The sequence below is a fragment of the Hyla sarda genome, chromosome 7, assembly GCF_029499605.1.
Source record: "Hyla sarda isolate aHylSar1 chromosome 7, aHylSar1.hap1, whole genome shotgun sequence".
Classification (NCBI taxonomy): Eukaryota; Metazoa; Chordata; class Amphibia; order Anura; family Hylidae; genus Hyla; species Hyla sarda.
In genome coordinates, this window is record NC_079195.1 from 94,769,894 (window position 1) to 94,792,220 (window position 22,327).

The 22,327-nt window shown below is 45.3% G+C and overlaps 1 protein-coding gene and 1 long non-coding RNA gene across 2 annotated transcripts in view; one reads left to right on the forward strand and one right to left on the reverse strand.

Annotated features, from left to right (window-relative positions):
* Positions 1–8,179, reverse strand: part of LOC130282117 (neutral ceramidase-like) — a 348,583-nt gene extending 340,404 nt beyond the window's left edge. The window contains exons 1-2 of the mRNA XM_056530030.1: positions 8,078–8,179; positions 6,424–6,502 (exon numbers count right to left, since the gene is read on the reverse strand). The gene's annotated coding sequence lies outside the window, so the exon portion shown is untranslated. The remainder of the gene's footprint in view (positions 1–6,423; positions 6,503–8,077) is intronic.
* Positions 8,180–8,263: 84 nt separating this feature from the next.
* On the forward strand, positions 8,264–20,554 carry LOC130282124 (uncharacterized). The gene is made up of 3 exons (XR_008846252.1): positions 8,264–8,283; positions 12,870–13,009; positions 20,456–20,554. It is a non-coding gene; the product is annotated as an uncharacterized LOC130282124 (long non-coding RNA).
* The last annotated feature ends 1,773 nt before the right edge of the window (positions 20,555–22,327 follow it).

A 22,327-nucleotide genomic window follows, 5' to 3' on the forward strand; every position in this document is an offset into this window, starting at 1 on the left:
TGTACTGTGCAGGTCTGCGCTTTGTGTGGTGGGGTGGGTCATCTGGCCGCATCCTGTAGGCAGATCCGGTGCCACCTGTGTGGTGTCCTCGGGCACCCTTTCAGCCGTTGTCCTAGCGCCTTCGCCCGTGCAGCGGCCGCTCCGGCTGAGGAGAGCTGTGAAGTTGCCTCGGCTGGGGAGGGCACGGGCAGGGATGGGGGCGCAACAGGGCTAGTGAGGAGGAAAAAGGGCCCCGCCAAACTAAGGCGGGAGGAAAATCGGAGGAGGAGTAGGGAGCTGGAGAGTGCCCAGGTGGCGGGGGTAGCTCCGGCCCCTGCTCCTGAAGCTGGCCCTGTAACCGCTGAAGCCCAGGAGGAGGACGTGCTGGATGAGGAGGTCAGGATGCTGCGCAAAGAGGAGGGCAATATGGCCGACACTTCCGATTCCTCCCACTATGAAAGTGTGGATGAGGAGAGTGGAGAGAGGCCTAAAAAGAAAGACAAGGGCAAAAGAAAAGGGAGAAAGAAGAGGTCAGAGCCCTCTGTTCCCTGTACTACGGGCCAGGTCCAAAACGGAAGCCTGATTGCCCCCCCTCTGATTGACCTGTCAAACCGGTACCTCGTCCTCGATACCATCTCCTCCCCCTCCTTGAAGGGGGAAGGTGAGGGCCAGGTGCCTAGGAAGAAGGAGCCTCCAGGGGGAACTGGGCCCTGTCCTATTGAGGCTCCTTCCTTGGAGGGCAGGGCTAGACCGGGGCCGGACGTAGATGGGGATCAAATGGACCAAACTGAATCAAAAAAAAGAACTAAGAGTGGTCCTGCCCTCTCATCTTCTTCGGGGGATGAGGGGGCTAAAAATAAGGGAAAGAAAAAGTAAAGGGTGTGGCCGTCTAATTTAATCACCCTGTATGGCGGCACTCACCCCATTGACGCTGGCATCTATTAACTGTGCCAGCATAAAGTCAGATACGGCTAGATTCGCAGCCTTTGATTTTCTCGGCCGCGTTGAAGCTGACATTTTCTTTTTACAGGAGACCAGGTTGCCAGATCTAGCCTCTCTGGTAAGAGCCAGAAGAGAGTGGAGGCGTGGTCCCTCCCACTGGTCTCTTGCGGCTGAGCCGTATAGTGGGGTGGCGGTCCTTTTTACCGCTCCTGTTGAATGCCGACGGGTTATTGAATTAGAAATGGGGAGGTGCCTGATCTTAGATGTCTTCATGAAGGGACAAGAGCTTCGGCTCATTAACATCTACGCCCCGCAAACTAAGCGGGGCCGTAAAGATCTCTTTATGAGGATTAAGCCCTTTCTTTTTACGAGTCGGCAAGTGATCTTTGGAGGGGACTTCAATAATGTCACGAGGTCCCAAGATCGGAGAGGCTCCAATGGTCCGCTGACTTGCGATAGTGTGGCACTGATTAGCATAGCTAGAGAAGCTCGCCTAGAGGACGCCCACATCCGGAGCCCCTCGGGCCACGCGGGTTTCACCTATCATCAAGGTAGTCGCAGGTCTAGGATAGATAGGTTTTATTTAAAGGAGGAAGCCGTCTCTTCCGCAGTGTCCGTGGTTGAGGTGGAGTTCTCCGATCACTGTATGATTTTGTTTTCCCTGAATGTTTCAGAGACCCCCCGGATGGGTAAAGCTTATTGGAAGCTGAATTCGTCCCTCCTGGAGGAAGCAGAGGTGAGACAGTCCTTTGAGGATTTTCTTCAGAGTCAGGTACCTTTACTGGGCCTCTGTAGTAATAAGCTGGAGTGGTGGGAGATATTCAAGAAGCGGGTTGCGGGGTTCTTCCGCCAGCTCTCGAGCCTCAGGTCCCTGAACAGGTATCGCCTGTATCAGGGTCTGAGGAGGAAACTCGAGCTTCTTGTCTCGACTGGAGGTAGCCGAGAGGATATCTCCAGAGTGAAGTCCTTGCTGATGAGGTGTCAGTACGATAGGCACGCATCTTTGGTTTTTGAGAGGGATTTCGGGAAGCACCGCTCGCCCGACCCTTACAGGAACTGCAAGATGTCAGTGAGTAGTAAAGTCATTTCAGGACTGATTGATAGTACAGGATCTCTGAATCGGTCCAGATCAGGGATCTTGGAGGTCGTCAGATCCTTCTACTCGCACCTCTTGGGGAGGAAGGATCTAGATCGAGACAGGATGTCGGTTTTCCTGACTGAAACCATTCCTGAGCCAGGGGTAGACCCCTCTCTTGATGTTTTGGCAGAAGAAATAGGGGAAGAGGAAGTGAGACTGGCGATCGAGGGGCTCGCCCCCAAGAAGTCGCCAGGCCCGGATGGCTTAACATCTGAGTGGTACAGGACCTTTAAGGAGTCTTTAGCTCCCCTCTTGACTGAGGTATTTAATGAGTGTCTCTCCTCGGGCACTCTGCCGAAGTCAATGAGGAGGTCAGCCCTGATTCTTCTGTCAAAGGGTAAAGATCCTAGCCGTGTTGAGAATTGGAGGCCCATAGCTCTTCTCAATACGGACAGGAAGCTTCTGGCCAAGATATTGTTTAATCGGCTGGTGAAGTTTGCACCCCGGCTCCTTTCGGGGGCTCAGCACTGCTCTGTTCCAGGCCGAAGCACCTTAAGTGCTGTCCTTAGTGTCAGGGAGGCAGTGGGGCGGAGTAGTGCAGGTCTCTGGAAGGGGTACTTGCTGTCCTTGGATCAGGCCAAAGCATTTGATCGGGTGAACCACGAGTACCTCTGGTCCGTCCTCCTGAGATATGGCTTACCAACTACTTTTGTTAATTGGCTTAAGATCTTGTATGCAGGGGCAGAGAGTTTCCCGCTTGTGAACGGGTGGTCTGGCCGCTCTTTTGAGGTGGGGTCCGGAGTCCGTCAGGGTTGTCCTTTGAGCCCGCTTTTATACGTATTCGCAATCGATCCCTTCGTCCGGAGGGTAGATTGTGGGCCGTTGGCGGGAGTCGGGATGAGTCTGGCGGAGCCGGCTGTCACCCAGAGAGTGGTGGCGTACGCTGATGATGTCACTATTTTCGTCTCCTCGAGAGAGGAGGTCGATGTGGTGATGTCGGAGGTGGAACGCTACTCGGAGGCATCCGGGTCTAAGATCAACCGGGATAAGTGTGAGAGTCTCTGGCTGGGAGGGGGGGATCCCACGTTTGATCTCCCGGACACCCTTCCAGGGCCCCAAGAATCAGCAAAAGTCTTAGGCATCACATTCGGCCAGGATGATTATCCCACCAAAAACTGGGATGGTAAGCTCCAGGATGCCACTCAGAAGGTGAACCAGTACACCTGATCAAATCGTACCTGCTCCCCTTGTTTATCTATCTGGGCAGCGTATGTATCTTGCCAGAGGCTTACTATACTAGGATCTACAGCCTGTTTTTCCAACTGTTATGGGGGAACAGGATGAACCTAGTCAAGAGGGAGGTTACGTACCGCACGAGGAGACTAGGGGGTTTATCTATGGTAAACCCTGTGGTGTTCTTTACGAACACCTTCTTGAAAGCCAACATCGCAAACCTCTGGTCAGAGAGGGCTCCTCCGTGGGTACTCTCCTGCAGGGAATGGTTTCGGCCTTTCTTCCAGGAATGGGAGACAGGAGGGCAAGTGAAGGACCTCCGTACGCCCCATGGATATCTTCCGGCTTACGCTACCCCGACTCTGAAGGCGATACGTCGGTGGGGTCTGGGAGTGTGGGAGATCAGGACCCAGTCAAGGCAGTTCCTTGACAAACGGGTTCTGTTGACCCACTTTCAGAAGCCTCTGGCGCTCAGGGACTGCCCAGGTCGGGATCTGAGGGTGGGGTTGTATCTTTTGAACATGAAAAGGATCCCCCAGAAGTTTTGGGACTTGGCCTGGCGCTGCTTTCAGGGGAAGCTATATGTAAGGGACAACCTGAAGTGTAGGAACTCTGATGACCGGGGATGTCCCCGAGAAGAGTGCGGGGACACGCTGGAAAGCATGGACCACTTCCTGCTTCACTGTCCCTTTAATATAGGGGTTTACAACCGGGTGGGCGCTTCCATCGGCTGGAGTCAACTTGCCGGCCTTACCTATCCGGAGTGGGCTTATGGGGCATTCAGGTCCCTGGGTGGCCGAGACCGGGGCACTTTATTCTTAGTTAGCTTAGTGGTTAGGTACTACACGTGGAGTGCACGGTGTTTAGTGTCGACCCAACAGAAAATCCTCTCCGAGGTGGAGGTCTGTAGGAATATCACCGGTGACCTTGGGAAGATCAGGTCTTTGGAGTATGGCAGTCTTGGTACCAGTAGGGCTTCTCTCCTATGGAGAGGTTTTTCTTTTGATGTGCCCTAAGTACTAGGCCCTTAAGGTGAAGTACCTTATTTTGGCCAGGGATAGTGTATATATCTTAGGGTGAGTATAGGGTCAGTTTCATGAAGGGATAGTGATAGGGTTAGAGGTTGATAGGGAGAGGAATTTAAATTTAATTTTATCAGGATTGCCATCCTTCTTCCTGGTGGGGGGCTATGCATGTCACCTTAGCCTTTTGTTTTGTTTTCTATGGAAAAGATTGTAAAGGGCTTGCAGGCAACCAAACTTGAGCCTTGTGGTTTTGGTGTATTGTACTGTTAATATTGCTTGTTGTAGAGTATGTAAATATTGTTTTGTATATATATTGTTCTGTTTACATTAGGTGGGTAGGGGTGTATTTTAGGTTGGGTGGGGGGTTTTCGGGGGGTGGTGGTGGTCTGTACCCAGGACTGGACTGTTGCAGTGGGTACTATTTTGGGGGTCTGGTATGGGTCAGTTGTGGACAAAAACTGTGACCTATGGACTCTGACCCATGTCCAGAGGGGGTGGTGGGTGATGGGATAGTTTAGTATAGGTTGTTTTTCTGTGTTATTGAGTTGTTTGTTATGTATAATCTGTATAGTTTTATGTATACACCTTATTTTTTTTTTTTGTAATATTTTTTATTTTATTTGTACAATGTCATAATTATTTGGGAGAGAAAGGCAGTCGGACCAGTTTTCAGTTATTATAGTATAGTGTTAAGAGTACACTATATTTATGTTTGTGTTTATGTTTGTGTCCCAGTGTGGATTAGTTTTTGTTTGTGGGTATATGTATGTGTGTGTGTGGTGGGGGTAGGGGAGGTTAAAAAAAAAAAACATATAAAAAAAAAAAAAAAAAAAAAAAAAAAAAAGGGTGGGTATGTATGTATGTATGTATATATATATATATATATGTATATATATGTATATATATGTGTGTGTGTGTGTGTATGTATATGTGTATGTATGTGTATATGTGTATGTATGTGTATGTGTATACATATATATATATGTGTGTGTGTGTATGTGTATGTGTATGTATATATGTATATATATATATGTATAGAAAAAAGAAAGAAAAAGGGGAAAAAAAAAGTGTATTTGTATGTATGTATATGTATGTATATATATATATATATATATGTGTGTGTGTGTGTGTATGTATATATATATATATATATGTATATATTTTGTTATCCAAGTTGGATTATTTTTGTTACGGCAGCTAGCCATATTTTTGTTTTGTTATTGGGGGGAGGAGCAGTGTGGTAATGTTTCCTAGTTTGGATATTTTTAGTTTTTGATCCCAGCGTGGAAAGCTTTATTTATGTTCATTAGGTATGTGTGTGTGTGTGTGTGTGTTGGACTATAGTAGGTAATGATTTATTTATTCATTTATTTTTGGTTTATCTGGGCTGGCCGGTTAGGAAGGTTTAAGTTGTTATTTTGAGACGGATAGTTTGTTTTTATGTTCAGTTTTGTTAATTTTGTTACAGTGAAATGAACTTGTTTTATGTTTTGTAAAGTTTTGTACTTTTATAATAAAAAAGAGTGTCAGCACAGAGCACTGTGGTCAGACAGAAAAGAAATTAAAAAAGAAAATAACTTCCTGTGAATCGCTTATACAGCAGCTAATAGAAGTAATTTACAAATCTGTTTAACTTTGTAGCACCAGTTGATTAAAAAATGTTTTTCCAGTAGAGTACCCCTTTGAGCAGTGGTGAGGTTATGCTGGGAGTTGTAGTTTCACTGACCTAACTGTAGAACTTACAAGTGACTACAGCTCTGATAGGACATAGAGAGGAGAATGTACAATGATATCAGTGACTACAGGTGATGTCTTCTCTATAGTGAGGAGAATGCACAATAATATCAGTGACTACAGGTGACGTCTTCACTATAGTGAGGAGAATACACAATGATATCAGTGATTACAGGTGACGTCTTCTCTATAGTGAGGAGAATACACAGTGATATCAGTGACTACAGGTGACGTCTTCTCTATAGTGAGGAGAATACACAATGATATCAGTGATTACAGGTGACGTCTTCTCTATAGTGAGGAGAATACACAGTGATATCAGTGACTACAGGTGACGTCTTCTCTATAGTGAGGAGATTACACAATGATATCAGTGATTACAGGTGACGTCTTCTCTATAGTCTACCCTTATCTAATTCAGATGGTACATACCGCCTGTTCCAGCTAAAACTTCTCTCTGCAGAATGTGACGCCCAGACGTCTCCTCACTATGTCAACGCATTCTCATCCTCTATATGAAAACAAGTATTATTATAAACCTGCCAGACACTGTATCCGCTAAATATAATACTACTATACACTACACTCTTTGATTATAAACTTTCCATACACCGTACCCACTGAATATAATACTACCACACATCTGTACATTCTGAATATAATACCAACACATACTGTACCCTCTGAATATAAATCTGCCACATACTGTACCCTCTGAATATAAATCTGCCACACACTGTACTCTCTGAATATAAATCTGCCACATACTGTACCCCTGAATATAATACCGCCACACACTGTACCCTCTGAATATAATACTACCACCCACTGCGCCCTCTGAATATAATACTTAGAGATGAGCGAACTTACAGTAAATTTGATTCGTCACGAACTTCTCGGCTCGACAGTTGATGACTTTTCCTACATAAATTAGTTCAGCTTTCAGGTGCTCTGGTGGGCTGGAAAAGGTGGATACAGTCCTATGAGACTCTTTCCTAGGAATGTATCCACCTTTTCCAGCCCACCGGAGCACCTGAAGGCTTAACTAATTTACGCAGGATAAGTTATCAACTGCCAAGCCGAGAAGTTTGTGATGAATCGAATTTACTGCAAGTTCGCTCATCTCTAATAATACTACCACAAACTGCGCCCTCTGAATATAACATTGCCATACAGTGCACCCTCTGAATATAATACCACAACTGCAGTAACACCCCTCAACATCGGTTAGCTGATGCTATTACCACGGGAGGGGGGTATTGGTGATGTTGCTAGTGGATGATGGGGGTGCTACTACTGGGGGGGTGTTGCTGGAGGATGATTAGGGTGCTACTGGCCATCCCCCCTGGCAGTATCACCCCCATCATCCATCGGCAGGATCATCCTACTGGCAGGAGCACCGCCATCATCCACCATCAGGATCTGCTGATGGAGGTGCTACTGCTGGGGGGGGGGGGGGGGGGTGTTGCTGGTGGATGATGAGGGTGCTACTGCCAGGGGGGGAGCATAAGGTAGGCAGCAGTTCCCCCACATTAGGTAGGCAGCAGTTCCCCCACATTAGTTAGCAATTTCCCCACATTAGGTAGCACAGATTCCCCACATTAGGTAGCAATTTCCCCAAATTAGGTAGCACAGATTCCCCACATTAGGTAGCCGTTTCCCCACATTAGGTAGCATAGATTCCCCACATTCGGTAGCACAGATTCCCCACATAAGGTAGCATAGACTCCCCACATTTGGTAACACAGATTCCCCACATTAGGTAGCAGTCTCCCCACATTAGGTAGCATAGACTCCGCACATTTGGTAGTAGTTTCCCCACATTAGGCCGCAGGTTCCCTTGCAGGTTCCCCCACACACACACACAAACACACACACAGTCACACACACAGAGAGTCACACAAACACACACAGTCACATACACACACACAGTCACATACACACACACAGACAGAGATAGAGACAGACAGACAGAGAGACAGAGAGACAGACAGACACAGACAGACACAGACAGATACAGACAGACACAGACAGACACAGACAGACACAGACACACACAGACACAGACACACACACACACACTCACCCGTCCAGCGTAGCGCTCCTTCTCACCGGGCGCCCTGTGACGTAACTGACGTCCTCCTGCGCGGCCATGCGGTGTGACGTCATGCCGGCGCACACTTGGGAGCGGAGGCTGGGCATGTTGCTGGTGAAGGCGAGGGGGGGAATGACGGAAGGGCGCACAGTGCAGGTGAAGGCCGGGGGGTGCTAACGGACGGGCGCACAGTGCAGGTGAAGGCCGGCTGGGGGGTGTTGACGGACGGGCGCACCGCACATACAGCGCCGTGGGGGGGGGGGGGGGTGGAGCTGACGGACGGGAGGCCGGTTGGGCAGATGGGGGGGATGCTGCGGAGCGTCTTGGTGTCACCCCATTAGGTTGGTGTCACCAGGTGCGGGCCGCACCCGGGTCGCAACGCCACTGTGTGTGTGTATGTACTGTATGTATGATGTAGGAATGGTATGAATGATGTGTGTGTATGTATGATGTAGGCATGGTGTGTGTGTATGTACTGTATGTATGATGTAGGAATGGTATGAATGATGTGTGTGTATGTACTGTATATGAATGGTGTGTGTATGTACTGTATGTATGATGTAGGAATGGTATGAATGATGATGTGTGTGTATGTACTGTATAGGAATGGTGTGTATGTACTGTATGTATGATGTAGGAATGGTATGAATGATGTGTGTATGTACTGTATAGGAATGGTGTGTGTATGTACTGTATGTATGATGTAGGAATGGTATGAATGATGTGTGTGTATGTACTGTATAGGAATGGTGTGTGTATGTACTGTATGTATGATGTAGGAATGGTATGAATGATGTGTGTGTATGTACTGTATAGGAATGGTGTGTGTATGTACTGTATGTATGATGTAGGAATGGAATGAATGATGTGTGTGTATGTACTGTATAGGAATGGTGTGTGTATGTACTGTATGTATGATGTAGGAATGGTATGAATGATGTGTGTGTATGTACTGTATAGGAATGGTGTGTGTATGTACTGTATGTATGATGTAGGAATGGTATGAATGATGTGTGTGTATGTACTGTATAGGAATGGTGTGTGTGTATGTACTGTATGAATGATGTGTGTGTATGTACTGTATGATGTATGAATGATGTGTGTGTATGTACTGTATGTATGATGTAGGAATGGTATGAATGATGTGTGTGTATGTACTGTATAGGAATGGTGTGTGTATGTACTGTATGTATGATGTAGGAATGGTATGAATGAAGTGTGTGTATGTACTGTATAGGAATGGTGTGTGTATGTACTGTATGTATGATGTAGGAATGGTATGAATGATGTGTGTGTATGTACTGTATAGGAATGGTGTGTGTGTATGTACTGTATGTATGATGTAGGAATGGTATGTGTGTGTATGTACTGTATGTATGATGTAGGAATGGTATGTGGGTGTATGTACTGTATGAATGATGTAGGAATGGTATGTGGGTGTATGTACTGTATGAATGATGTAGGAATGGTATGTGGGTGTATGTACTGTATGTATGTATGATATACACAAGAGAAAAAATAGAGCTAAAAAGCTCCAAAAATTTTAAAAAATTACAACATTTTATTTTAACATATTAAAATGAAAGAATGAGGTATTGACAAACAATAACGCACCAATATACAACTCGATGCAATATCAGACAGAAAAATGTAGTGCCCAATGCTATAGTACATAAACAATAGTGTATAGGATTGCATGCATACCAGTTTAAGGTAAATACGCACCATTTGCATATACTGACAGTAAAGAGCCCATTTATAATTATGCTAGTCTTCGCTGATCTCCTATTAGGCCACTGACTGGTATGCAAACCCGTCGGTTCCCTCCCACCAGGCTTGCAAGCCCCCTAAGAAGATACGAAACAGTGGCTGTAGGGGTTCGGTGACAATGCAGACATCACTATGGGTGAGTGCAGATAGGAGCCCACACTTGTGGGAGGGAACCAACGGGTTTGCATACCAGTCAGTGGCCTAATAGGAGATCAGCTAAGACTGATTAATGGGCTCTTTACTGTCAGTATATGCAAATGGAGCGTATTTACCATAAACTGGTATGCATGCAATCCTATGCACTATTGTTTATGTACTATAGCATTGGGCACTACATTTTTCTGTCTGATATTGCATCGAGTTGTATATTGGTGCGTTATTGTTTGTCAATACCTCATTCTTTCATTTTAATATGTTGAAATAAAATGTTGTAATTTTTTAAAATTTTTGGAGTTTTTTAGCTCTATTTTTTCTCTTGTGTATACGAAATTACCGTATTTATCGGGGTATACCACGCACCGGCCAATAACATGCACCCTCATTTTACCAAGGATATTTGGGTAAAAAAAGTTTTTTACCCAAATATCCATGGTAAAATGAGGGTGCGTGTGTGCGCGTGTATACCCCGATACACCCCCAGGAAAGGCAGGGGGAGAGAGGCCGTCGCTGCCCGCTTCTCTCCCCCTGCCCTTCCTGGGGTCTAGAGCGCTGCTGCCGGCCCTTCTCTCCCCCTGGCTATCGGCGCCGCTGCCCGTTCTGTCCCCCTGACTATTGGTACCGGCGCCCCATTGCCGGCGCCGATAGCCAGGGGGAGAGAAGCGGCGCCGACAGCCAGGGGGAGAGAAGGGGCAGCGGCACCCATTGCCGGCGCCGCTGCCCCGTTGCCTCCCCCCATCCCCGGTGGCATAATTACCTGGGTCGGGTCCGCGCTGCTGCAGGCCTCCGGCGCGTGTCCCCTGCGTCGTTGCTATGCGCGGCGCACTGACGTCATGCGCCGCGCCGTGCAGCGCATAGCAACGACGCCGGGGACGCACGCCGGAGGCCTGCAGCAGCGCGGACCCGACCCAGGTAATTATGCCACCGGGGATGGGGGGAGGCAACGGGGCAGCGGCGCCGGCAATGGGTGCCGCTGCCCCTTCTCTCCCCCTGGCTGTCGGCGCCGCTTCTCTCCCCCTGGCTATCGGCGCCGGCAATGGGGCGCCGGTACCGATAGTCAGGGGGACAGAACGGGCAGCGGCGCCGATAGCCAGGGGGAGAGAAGGGCCGGCAGCAGCGCCGTAGACCCCAGGAAAGGCAGGGGGAGAGAAGCGGGCAGCGACGGCCTCTCTCCCCCTGCCTTTCCTGGGGGTGTATCGGCGTATAACTCGCACATAGACTTTAGGCTAAAAATTTTAGTCTAAAAAGTGTGTGTTATACGCCGATAAATACGGTATATAGAGCCCTCTAAGGTACAGGAGATTATTGTATAGCCTACCTAACTATTATGCGAATGCAATATGGTATATGGAGTAAAGGTGTGATGGGACTATTGGGTATACTGTATGTATGATGTAGAAATGGTGTGTGGGTGTGTGTACTGTATGATGTAGAAATGGTGTGTGGGTGTGTGTACTGTATGTATGATGTAGAAATGGTGGATCGGTGTGTGTACTGTATGTATGATGTAGAAATGGTGTGTGGGTGTACTGTTTGTATGAATTATGTGTGTGTACTGTATGTATGATGTATGAATGATGTGTGTGTATGTACTGTATGATGTATGAATGATGTGTATGTACTGTATGTATGATGTAGGAATAGTATGAATGATGTGTGTATGTACTATATGTATGATGTAGGAATGGTATGTGTGGTTTTGTGTGTACTGTATGTATAATGTAGGAATGATGTGTGTGTGTGTATGTACTGTATGCATGATGTAGGAATGATGTGTGGGTGTGTGTGTGTGCTGTCTGTATGATGTATGAATGATGTATGTGTACTGTATGTATGATGTATGAATGATGTGTGTGTATGTACTGTATGATGTATGAATGATGTGTGTGTATGTACTGTATGTATGATGTAGGAATGGTATGAATGATGTGTGTGTATGTACTGTATGTATGATGTAGGAATGGTGTGTGTGTGTGTGTACTGTATGTATGATGTAGGAATGGTGTGTGTACTGTATGTATGATGTAGGAATGGTGTGTGCATGTACTGTATGTATGATGTATGAATGATGTGTGTGTACTGTATGTATGATGTATGAATGATGTGTGTGTACTGTATGTATGATGTATGAATGATGTATGTGTGTGTGCGCTGTATGTATGATGTATGAATGATGTGTGTGTTTGTGTGTACTGTATGTATGATGTATGAATGATATGTGTGTGTGTATGTACTGTACGTATGATGTGTGGAGATGTATTATGCCGGGCGGGGGAGATCTGGAGGTGGCGGGTGTATGTATGATATGTGTATGCATAATGTGTATGTATGATGTGTATGTATGTATTATGCATGTGTGTGGGGCGGAGGCAGTGTGTGTGTGTGTATGATGTGTGTATGTACTATATGTATGAATGATGTGTAAATGTGTGGCAGGATTATATTCAGGGGGTACAGTGAGTGGCAGTATTATATTCAGGGGATACAGTCGGAGGTAGTATTATATTTAGGGGGTACAGTAGGTGGCAGTATTATATTCAGGGGGAACAGTAGGAGGCAGTATTCAGGGGGTACACTGGGTGACAGTATTATATTCAGGGGATACAGTGTGTGGAAGTATTATATTCAGGGAGTACAGTAGGTGGCAATATTATATTCAGGGGGTACAGTAGGAGGCAGTATTTTATTCAGGGGGTACAGTAGGAGGCAGTATTATATTCAGGGGGTACAGTAGGTGGCAGTATTATATTCAGGGGAACAGTAGGAGGCAGTATTTTATTCAGGGGGTACAGTAGGTGGGGTGGCAGTATTATATTCAGGGGGTACAATAATAATAATGATTATTGTCTTCATACAGAGGATAAGGATCCACTGACATAGTGAGAACCTATGATGTCCGGGTGTCAGACTCTTCAGAGAAGATGGAGCTGGAAGACGTCCTGACGTCTGGACCAGATGAAGAAGAAAAGAAAAGACAACAGAGAAGACATCACTCAGGTCAGTGATATCATTGTGTATTCTCCTGACTGTGTCCGATCAGTGCTGTAGTCACTGTTATCTTTGTCCAGCTGAGTATGAGGTCGTCCGGAATTGGGGAAGCGGGTTGTCAGGTGGTAGAGGGGCCCAGGGCAATTTTTCGCACCGGGGCCCTGAGGTTTCTAGCTACGCCCCTGCCTATAACTCTTATTTTTCTGTATATGGGGATATATGAGGGCAATGATCTGTAGTTTTCAGTACCATTCTTGTTCAGATTGGACTTTTTGATCTATTTTTTTATAAATTTTTATAAATGAAGTGACCAAAACTCAGCAATTCTGGACAAATGATTGATGTCATTCCAAAGCAAAATTGGTGGCACAAAATACAAGCCCTCATATAGTTCTGTAGGTGGAAATTTTGAAGCGGTAGGATTTGTAAAAGATGAGGAGGAAAAAAACTGTGCAAAAGTGCAAAATTGAAAAAGCCCTGAGTCCTATATTAAAGTTTTCTCACCATTTTAAGTCCCTATAGGGAACTGTCACATGAGACCTTTTGTTTGCAAACACTGAACAATGCTGTACTATAGCAGAGTGTTATTGGCGTTCTATTCATACAGGCTGCCTATATTCTTGGAGCACCAATCTGATGGCACTGAGCCAGGTAGGGCCCCTTCAGCCTTCCTCTCAGATGATTGGGTCACTGTGATTTTGCCGCTGTGGTCACGATCAGCCCTGGCGTTATGAATACAATGGGTTAATGCCATCTGCCCCTAGGGTAACAACATGTGCCCTCATCACACCCTGCTACCACAGTTTCCTGAAGAGGGTGCCTCCAGCTGTTGCAAAACTACAACTTCCAGCATGCTGGAGTCACCCTGGTTAGGAAACATTGATCTATGTCCAATATCTATTCCCTATCTATCTATCTATCTGTCTATCTCAGTGTTTCCCAACTAGGGTGCCTCCAGCGGTTGCAAAGCTACAACTCCCAGCCTGGGAGTTGTAGTTTTGCAACAGCTGGAGGCAACCTGTTCAGGAAACACTGATCTATGCGATCGATAGATAGATAGAAAAGAAGGTAGAAGCACACCATCAGAGAAATAGTAAGTGGGTGCAAATCAGCTCCAAATTCACATAGAAGAAAAAGATCAGTGTAGCACTCATTTGAAAGGCTGCTTGCTAGCAGCTGAAACATTCCCTTGTACTTGTGATGGAAAAAACACTACCGACAATTTTCCACTACCCTTGGAGTGCTGCAGTGATCTTTTTCTTCATCTATCTATCTATCTAGCTCAGTGATAGATATAAGATTACTAATCCTCCATGTACCCGCATTGTTTTGATAACTGTTGCCCTTGGTTACGACCCACTATGGGGGGGTAACACATGCTTAGTTCACCTGCAGTCTCCTGAAGGTAATGGCAGTTTGTCTTCACTGTGCTTATAAGCAAGGGGAATTGTGGGAAAGTGTGTGCTCTGTTGCCTGGCAACAGTAGGGTTAGAGCTCAGAGAGGAAACTACGTGATCAAATCCATGGGGGAGAAGGACTCTACAGGGATATAAGTTATTTTCCTTAAAAACAGGACATTTGTTTCCCTTTACATATATGTATGGGACACACATCTGATTTTACCAAATTTGCTCTCTAGGACAATCCTGTTAAAGAAAATTCAATGTATGCATTTCTTTTTATGAATCAGTATTAATAGTCATACATGAAATCCAGCATTATAATAGTGAAATATACATTATTTCAGCCTAAATTCTTATTTTAGGTTATAACAGGAGGTAATAAAGGTCAGAGAACTCTTATATTACTTCCCTGTCACCCCCATTAGATTTAATATACCCATCCAGTACTTACACCCCAACTTTTTGTGTAATAACATTGAATAAACAATATATACTTGGTCATTTGGGAACATCAGCTAAGTGTCTAGTTAAATAATTTGATTTAATACAATTTACATTATGATTTTGACACATTATATTCATTAGATCTAGTCATCATTTGCAAGTCTAGAATTCTTGATGTATTCTGATGAATATTTAGGATTTATGTACCTCTCCTGTGCCATCTTGTCCTTTTCCTCATCTCCTGCTCTTAATGTGCACTCCCTCTGATAGCTAAGGCCTGGACTGTACTAGTGGCTGGTACAGATAGCTCCATACACTTGATGATGTCACATGTGTGATGTCATAAGGGAAGATTACCAAAGAAAGCCAGTAAGGCCACTGTATGATTTTATATTGTTATTTTCAATGGGAGCTGTTCGGCTTCCATTGTGATATGTAACATTTTACAAGACAAAATATTAACCTGTTGGGGATGGAGGGCGTACAGGTACGCCCTTGCATCCCGATATAGTGGTCCCTCAACATATGATATTAATTGGTTCCAGGAGAACCATCATATGTTAAAACCATCATATGTCGAGTACATATGTCTATGTAAAAATCGTAATTGGTTCTGGGGCCTCGGAACCATTGTATGTTGAATACATATCTCTATGGGAAACTGCTAATTGGTTCTGGGATGACCATTGTATGTGGAGTGTATGGGGAGTGTTTAACAAACCAGGGTGCCTCCAGCTGTTGCACAACTACAACTCCCAGCATGCATGTACAGCCATTGACTGTCTGGGCATGCTGGGAGTTATAGTTTTGCAACAGCTGGAGGCACACTGATAGGGAAACATTGATGTATGGGGTGTATAGTGTGTATATGTATTGTATGGGATGTGTGACATCGCGTACAGTACTGTACAGTTCTTTAAATACCTTCAGGGGGGACAGAATGTCCTCCATTACGATCCTGCCGACTACAGCTCTATAGGAAAGGAAGGGGAGGGCAGCCAGCAGCTCATTGGATGCCTGCAGCAAGATGCTGCAGGCTATTGGCTATGGCTGCACTGGGGGGGGGGGGGGGCTTACACGGAGCTCACAGTGGAAGCCTGCGTGAGTTAGCAGGACAGCATGTGAGTAACAGGAGGCAGAACGGGGGACACGGGGCACATTATACAACTATCTGTCAGTGGCTGAAGTTGTCAGCGCTGTCAGATAGCTGTTTGAACGATGGCCCTGAAACACAGCAGCATCATATGTCGATGCTGCCTTCAACATACGATGGGCTCTGAGAGGCCATCATATGTTGAAATGATCATATGTCGGGGCCATATGGGAGGGAATGAAGTTCAGATTCCCTGCTCTGCCTGCCCATGGAAGTCCGGGTAGTTCTGTAACATCTGGCCCTTCAGATGTTGCAGAACTACAACTCCCAGCATGCCTGGACAGTCCTGGCATGCTGGGAGTTGTAGTTTTGCAACATCTGGAGGGGCAGAGTTTGGAGACCACTATACAGTGATTTCTAAACTATAGACCTCCAGATGTTGCAAAACTACAATTCCCAGCATGCCCAGACATGCTGGGCATTGTAATTCTGCAGATGGCCTTTCAGATGTTGCCAATCCACAACTCCCATCATGCCTGGACAGTCTGGGTACGCTTGGAGTAGTAGTTTTGCAACATCTGGAGGTCCATAGTTTTTAGACCACTACACAGTGGTCTCCAAACTGTTCTCCTCCATTTGTTGCATAACTACAACTCCCAGCATGCCCTTCGGCTGTCAGTGCATGCTGGGAGTTGTCGTTTTTCAACAGCTGTGGGCGCACTGGTTGGGAAACACTGAGTTAGAGTCTGTTTCCTAACTCAAAGTTTCCCAACCCATGTGCCTCCAGCTGTTGCAAAACTACAACTCCCAGCATCCACTGACAGACCGTGCATGCTGGGAGTTGTAGTTTTGCAACAGCTGGAGGCACACTGGTGGGAAGCACTGAGTTAGTCTGTTACCTAATTCTGTGTTTCCCCACCAGTGTGCCTACAGCTGTGGCAAAACTACAACTCCCAGCATGCACGATCTGTCAGTTTTGCAACAGCTGGAGGTTTGCGCACACCCACCCCCCCACCCCCCCACCACCACATGTGAATGTATATTCACACAGGTGGGGTTTACAGTGAGTTTCCTGCCACAAGTTTAGCTGTGGCAAATTTACAGCTGCAGCTCAAACTCCCAGTGGGAAGCTCGCTGTAAACCCCCAGCCATGTGAATGAAACTTAAAAATACTACACTACATTACACTTACAAGAAATAAAGAGTAAAGTACTACATATACACACATCCTTACACTGTCCCCCCAATAAACAGCCTCCAGCTGGCGCAAAACAACAACTCCCAGCATTTGAACAGTCGTCCATAAAAATGAAAAATTTCATTTTTAATTTGCAAAGCCCAATATTCCAAAGATCTGTCAAATGCCTTATTACATTCCATGAGGGGTGTAGTTTCTGAAATGGGGTCACATGTGGGGGGTTCCACTGTTCTGGCACCATGGGGGCTTTGTAAACGCACATGGCCTCCGACTTCTATTCCAACCAAATTCTCTCTCCAGAAGCTCAATGGCGCTCCTTGTAGTGCGACTAAAGAAGTATTTCCATACTCAGAAGAAATGGTGTTACAAATTTTGGGGGTCTTTTTCTCCTATTACTCCTTGTGAAAATGAAATATTTGGGGTAACACCAGCATTTAAGTGAAAAAAAAATCTAATTTTTTATTTTCACGTCCCACTTTAACGAAAGTTTGTCAATCACATGTTCGGTGTTAAGGCTCACTGTTCCACTTTTCCCAAATAGTGTGCCATGTGTTTTTTTTTTGCTGCTCTGGCACCATGGGGGCTTTCTAAATGCAACATGCCCCCCAAAAACCATTTTAGCAAAATTTGCTCTCCAAAAGCCTAATGTTGCTCCTTCCCTTCTGAACCCTCTAGTGCACCCAGAGGGCACTTTACATCCACAAATGAGGTATTTCCTTACTGGAGAGAAATGGGGTTACAAATTTTGGAGGGCATTTTTTTCCTATTACCCCTTGTGAAAATGAAAAGTTTGGCGTAACATCAGCATTTTAGTGTTAAAAATCTAATTTTTCATTTTCTCGAAAGTTCGTCAATCACCTGTTGGGTATTAAGGCTCAATGTACCCCTTGTTACATTCCTTGAGGGGTGTAGTTTACCAAATAGTGTGCCATATGTTTTTTTTTTTGTTTTTGTTTTTTTGCTGTTCTGGCACCATGGGGGCTTCCTAAATGCGACATGCCCCCCAAAAACCTTTTCGCTCTCCAAAAGCTCATTGTCGCTCCTTCCCTTCTGAGCCCTCTGCTGCACCCACAGAGCACTTTACATCCACATATGAGGTATTTCCTTACTCAAGAGAAATTGAATTACATAATTGGGGGGCTTGCCCTTGTAAAAATGAGAAAAAAATGGGGCTACAAGAACATGTTAGTGTAAAAAAAATGAGATTTTGAATTTTCTCCTTCACTTTGCTGCTATTCCTGTGAAACACTTAAAGGGTTAACAAACTGTCTGAATGTCATTTTGAATACTTTGAGGGTTGCAGTTTCTATAATGGGGTCCATTATGGTAGATTTCTTAGAGAAAGGCCCCTCAAATCCACTTCAAACTATACTGGTCCCTGAAAAATTCAGATTTTGAATATTTCATGAACATTTTGTAAATTGCTGCTATACTTTGAAGCCCTCTAATGTCTTCAAAAAGTAAAAACATGTCAACTTTATGAGGCCAACATAAAGTAGACGTATTGTATATGTGAATCAATATATAATTTACTTGGCATGCCCATTTTCCTTATAAGCAGAGAGTGTCAAAGTTAGAAAAATGTATCAACGAAAATTTACCACTAACATAAAGTAGAATATGTCACGAAAAAACAACCTCGGAATCAAATATATAAGTAAAAGCATCCCAGAGGTATAAGGCTAGGTTTCCACTGTAAAAAAAAACACTGCAGCCAGATGTTAGCTGCAAGCCAATACTAAACTGCAAAATGCCAAATCCACTTGGCGTTTTTCAGTTTGGCGTTTTTTTTATCCTTTTGGGCTCCTTGGCAGTTTTTAAAAAACGACCTCTTGTCAAGACTTTGGCGTTTTTTCGAGAAAATATTGGCGTTTTTCTCCCATAGAAGTCTATGAGAGTGAAAAAACGCCAAGAAAAATGCCATGTGGGTTTTAAATTTGGCGTTTTTTCAGGCGGTTTTTATTCTCTTTTGGACTTTAGCGATCCAAAAAAGTGTTGGAGATACCTTTTTTATTAAAATTTAGTAGGGTACCATTAAAAAATAATAATAAAAAAGATACAGTAGTGATGGAAAAAATTGTATTTATAAATGTAGTGTGTGCGTTTGTTTCACTTTTTATTTGTTTTACATTTTTTAGGTAGTACTACTACTCCCAGCATGGAACACACTGTTCCATGATAGGAGTAGTAGTTACCTGTACTAATTGACAGATCGCCGGGGTCCGTTGCAATCCTGTATAATGTACAGATGCGGCTGCTCGTCTATGGTACCTGCACTGCCGTATATATACACATATTCATATTTCCCACAGAGAGCTGTGATTGGTCAGATGGTTCCAGCCAATCACAACTCTGTGGGAAATAGCAATATATGTTTATATACAGCAGTGCAGGGGACCATAGAAGAGCGGCCGCCCGTATCTATACATTATACAGGAGGATCACGGCGGGTGTCAGGAGGAGTGACACTCTCTGCGATCTGTCTATTAATGCAGATACTACAGCTCCCAGCAGAGTGTGCTCCATGTTGGGAGCAGTAGTACCTGCAGTAAGGGACAGATCCCAGCGGATGTCACTCCTCCTCACACCCGCTGCGATCCTCCTGAAGTGACTGTCGGGATCAGCTGTTCTCAAGGCTACAGAGCCTGGAGAACAGCTGATGCTGAGCAGTAGATTTACATTGTATACATCGTATACCTACTGCCCAGCAAGAACTTACAGTGAGCCTGCAATGTGTATACAGTATTCACATTGCTGGCTCACTTAACCCCTTGCTGAGCTGTGCGCTAAGCCAGCCCGGCAAGGAAAGAGTTAACTTACACTGCTGGACAGTGTAGGTTAACCCTTTGGGCGGTATACACTATATACAGCTATCTATACACTATATACAGCTATCTATAGATAGTTCCGGCAAGGAAAGAGTTAACTTACACTGCTGGACAGTGTAGGTTAACCCTTTGGGCGGTATACACTATATACAGCTATCTATAGATAGTTCATGACGTCATTAGGGGCGGAGCTACAGACGAGATCCAGGCTAGTAAGTCTGAAGCTCTATTCACATTGTCCGTTTTGAATAATGGGAACAGACCCTTCTGCCAGTGTCTACCCAGACAGGGAGACTCCAGCTGTTGCTAAACTACAACTCCCAGCATGCCCAGACAGCCAAAGGCTCTCTGGGCATGCTGGGAGTTGTAGTTTTGCACCAATTAGAGGCTCACTGTTTAGGTAGACATTGCATTATGGGCGCTCTCCCCTGCAGAGAGCGCAAAAAATGTCCTAACTCATTTTTTTGTATTTTTTTATTCTCGTTTCAGATCCGTGTATGCAGAGGATTACGACGGATTCAATGGATTACGACGGATGAATTTGATTTTTTTAATTTTAATAAAATGATTAACGAGGACTGTGGGGAGTGTTTTTTTTAAATAAAATAATTTTTCCAATTTGTTGTGTTTTTCTTTTTTTTATTGAATATTCAGGCTTAGCAATGGAGGTTGTATAATAGACAGAATCCATTACTAAGTCAGGGCTTAGCCAACAGGCCCGGAGCATCAAAAATGGCGCTCCTGGGCCTAGGTGGTAACAGGCTGGCGTTATTTAGGCTGGGGAGGGCCAGTAACAATGGTCCTCGCCCACCCTGGTAACGTCAGGCTGTTGCTGCTTTGTTGGTATCTGGCTGATACTGAATATACAGGGAACCCTATGCGTTTTTTCTTTTTTTCATAAATAAATGTAAAAAAAAAATGCACAGCCCTCGTTAACCATTTTATAAAAAAAAAAATCAAGTTCATCCGTCGTAATCCATCGTAATCCTCTGCATACACGGATCTGAAACGAGAAGAAAAAAAAACACAAAAAAATGGGTTAGGACATTTTTTGCGCTCTCTGCAGGGGAGAGCGCCCATAATGCAATGTCTACCTAAACAGTGAGCATCCAATTGGTGCAAACAGCCAGAGTCTCCCTGTCTGGGTAGACACTGGCAGAAAGGTATGTTCCCATTATCCAAAACGGACAATGTGAACAGAGCTTCAGACTAGCCTGAATCCCGTCTGTAGCTCCTCCCCCTAATGACGTCCTCACTAGGGGCGGAGCTACACGGAACGGCGGTGACAGAAACGAGGGAGGTAAGTGGACCTCCTATTCTGTATACACTATATACAGCTATCTATTGATAGCTGTTTATTCTGTATACTGCCCAAAGGGGCTGGTGACAGGATTCCCGGCTCCTGTATAGTATACACGGTACACTATGCCCCCTGCTGTACATCACTCCTCATCTACTTACACTCTGTGGACCGTGCGCTCAGCATCCGACCCACAGAGTGGTACCCTTAAAGGACATCTGCAGCGTGATTAACACTTATCCCCTATCCACAGGATAGGGGATAAGTGTTTGATCGCGGAGGTCCGACTGCTGGGACCCCCTATGATCTCCTGTACGGGGCCGCGGCTGTCCCGTGCAGGGGGCGTGCCGGCCGCAGCATGACGTTGCAGCGGGCACGCCTCCTCCATACATCTCTATCTCATGGTGAGTGCTAAGGCGCGTAGCGTCGACCTAGAGGTCGACGGTGACGCCCCGTCTCCTCCCCGTCCTCCATACAGTTCTATGGGGGAGGCGGGGAGGCACGAACGCTGCCTCCCCCATAGAACTGTATGGAGGACGGGGAGGAGACGGGGCGTCACCGTCGACCTCTAGGTCGATGCTACGCGCCTTAGCACTCACCATGAGCGCTAATGGCGGCGCCCCGTACAGGAGATCACAGGGGGTCCCAGCGATCGGACTCCCTGCAATCAAACACTTATCCCCCTGTGGATAGGGGATAAGTGTCATACCGCTGCAGTTGTCCTTTAAGGCAGTGAAAAAACTGCAACAGGGTACAAAACTGGCTGTTTCCACACACCAGGGAAAACGCCAGAGAAACTGCCAAAACACAGTTTTTCTGACGTTTTTGCTGGCGTTTTTTAGGTGTACAAAAAAAAACAAGTGGAAACCTAGCCTTAATGCATACAGTGACAGAGGTCAGATTTGCAAAAAAATGGGCTCCATCCCCAAGGGGTTAAAGAAAGTTGTGCTATAAATTAAAAAAAAATCCCCATTATATGAAAAATAAAAAGTTATCTTAAAAGGTGAGGAGGAAGAAAAAAAGAAAAAGCGATGAAATGGGAAGAGTATAATAGGGTCTGT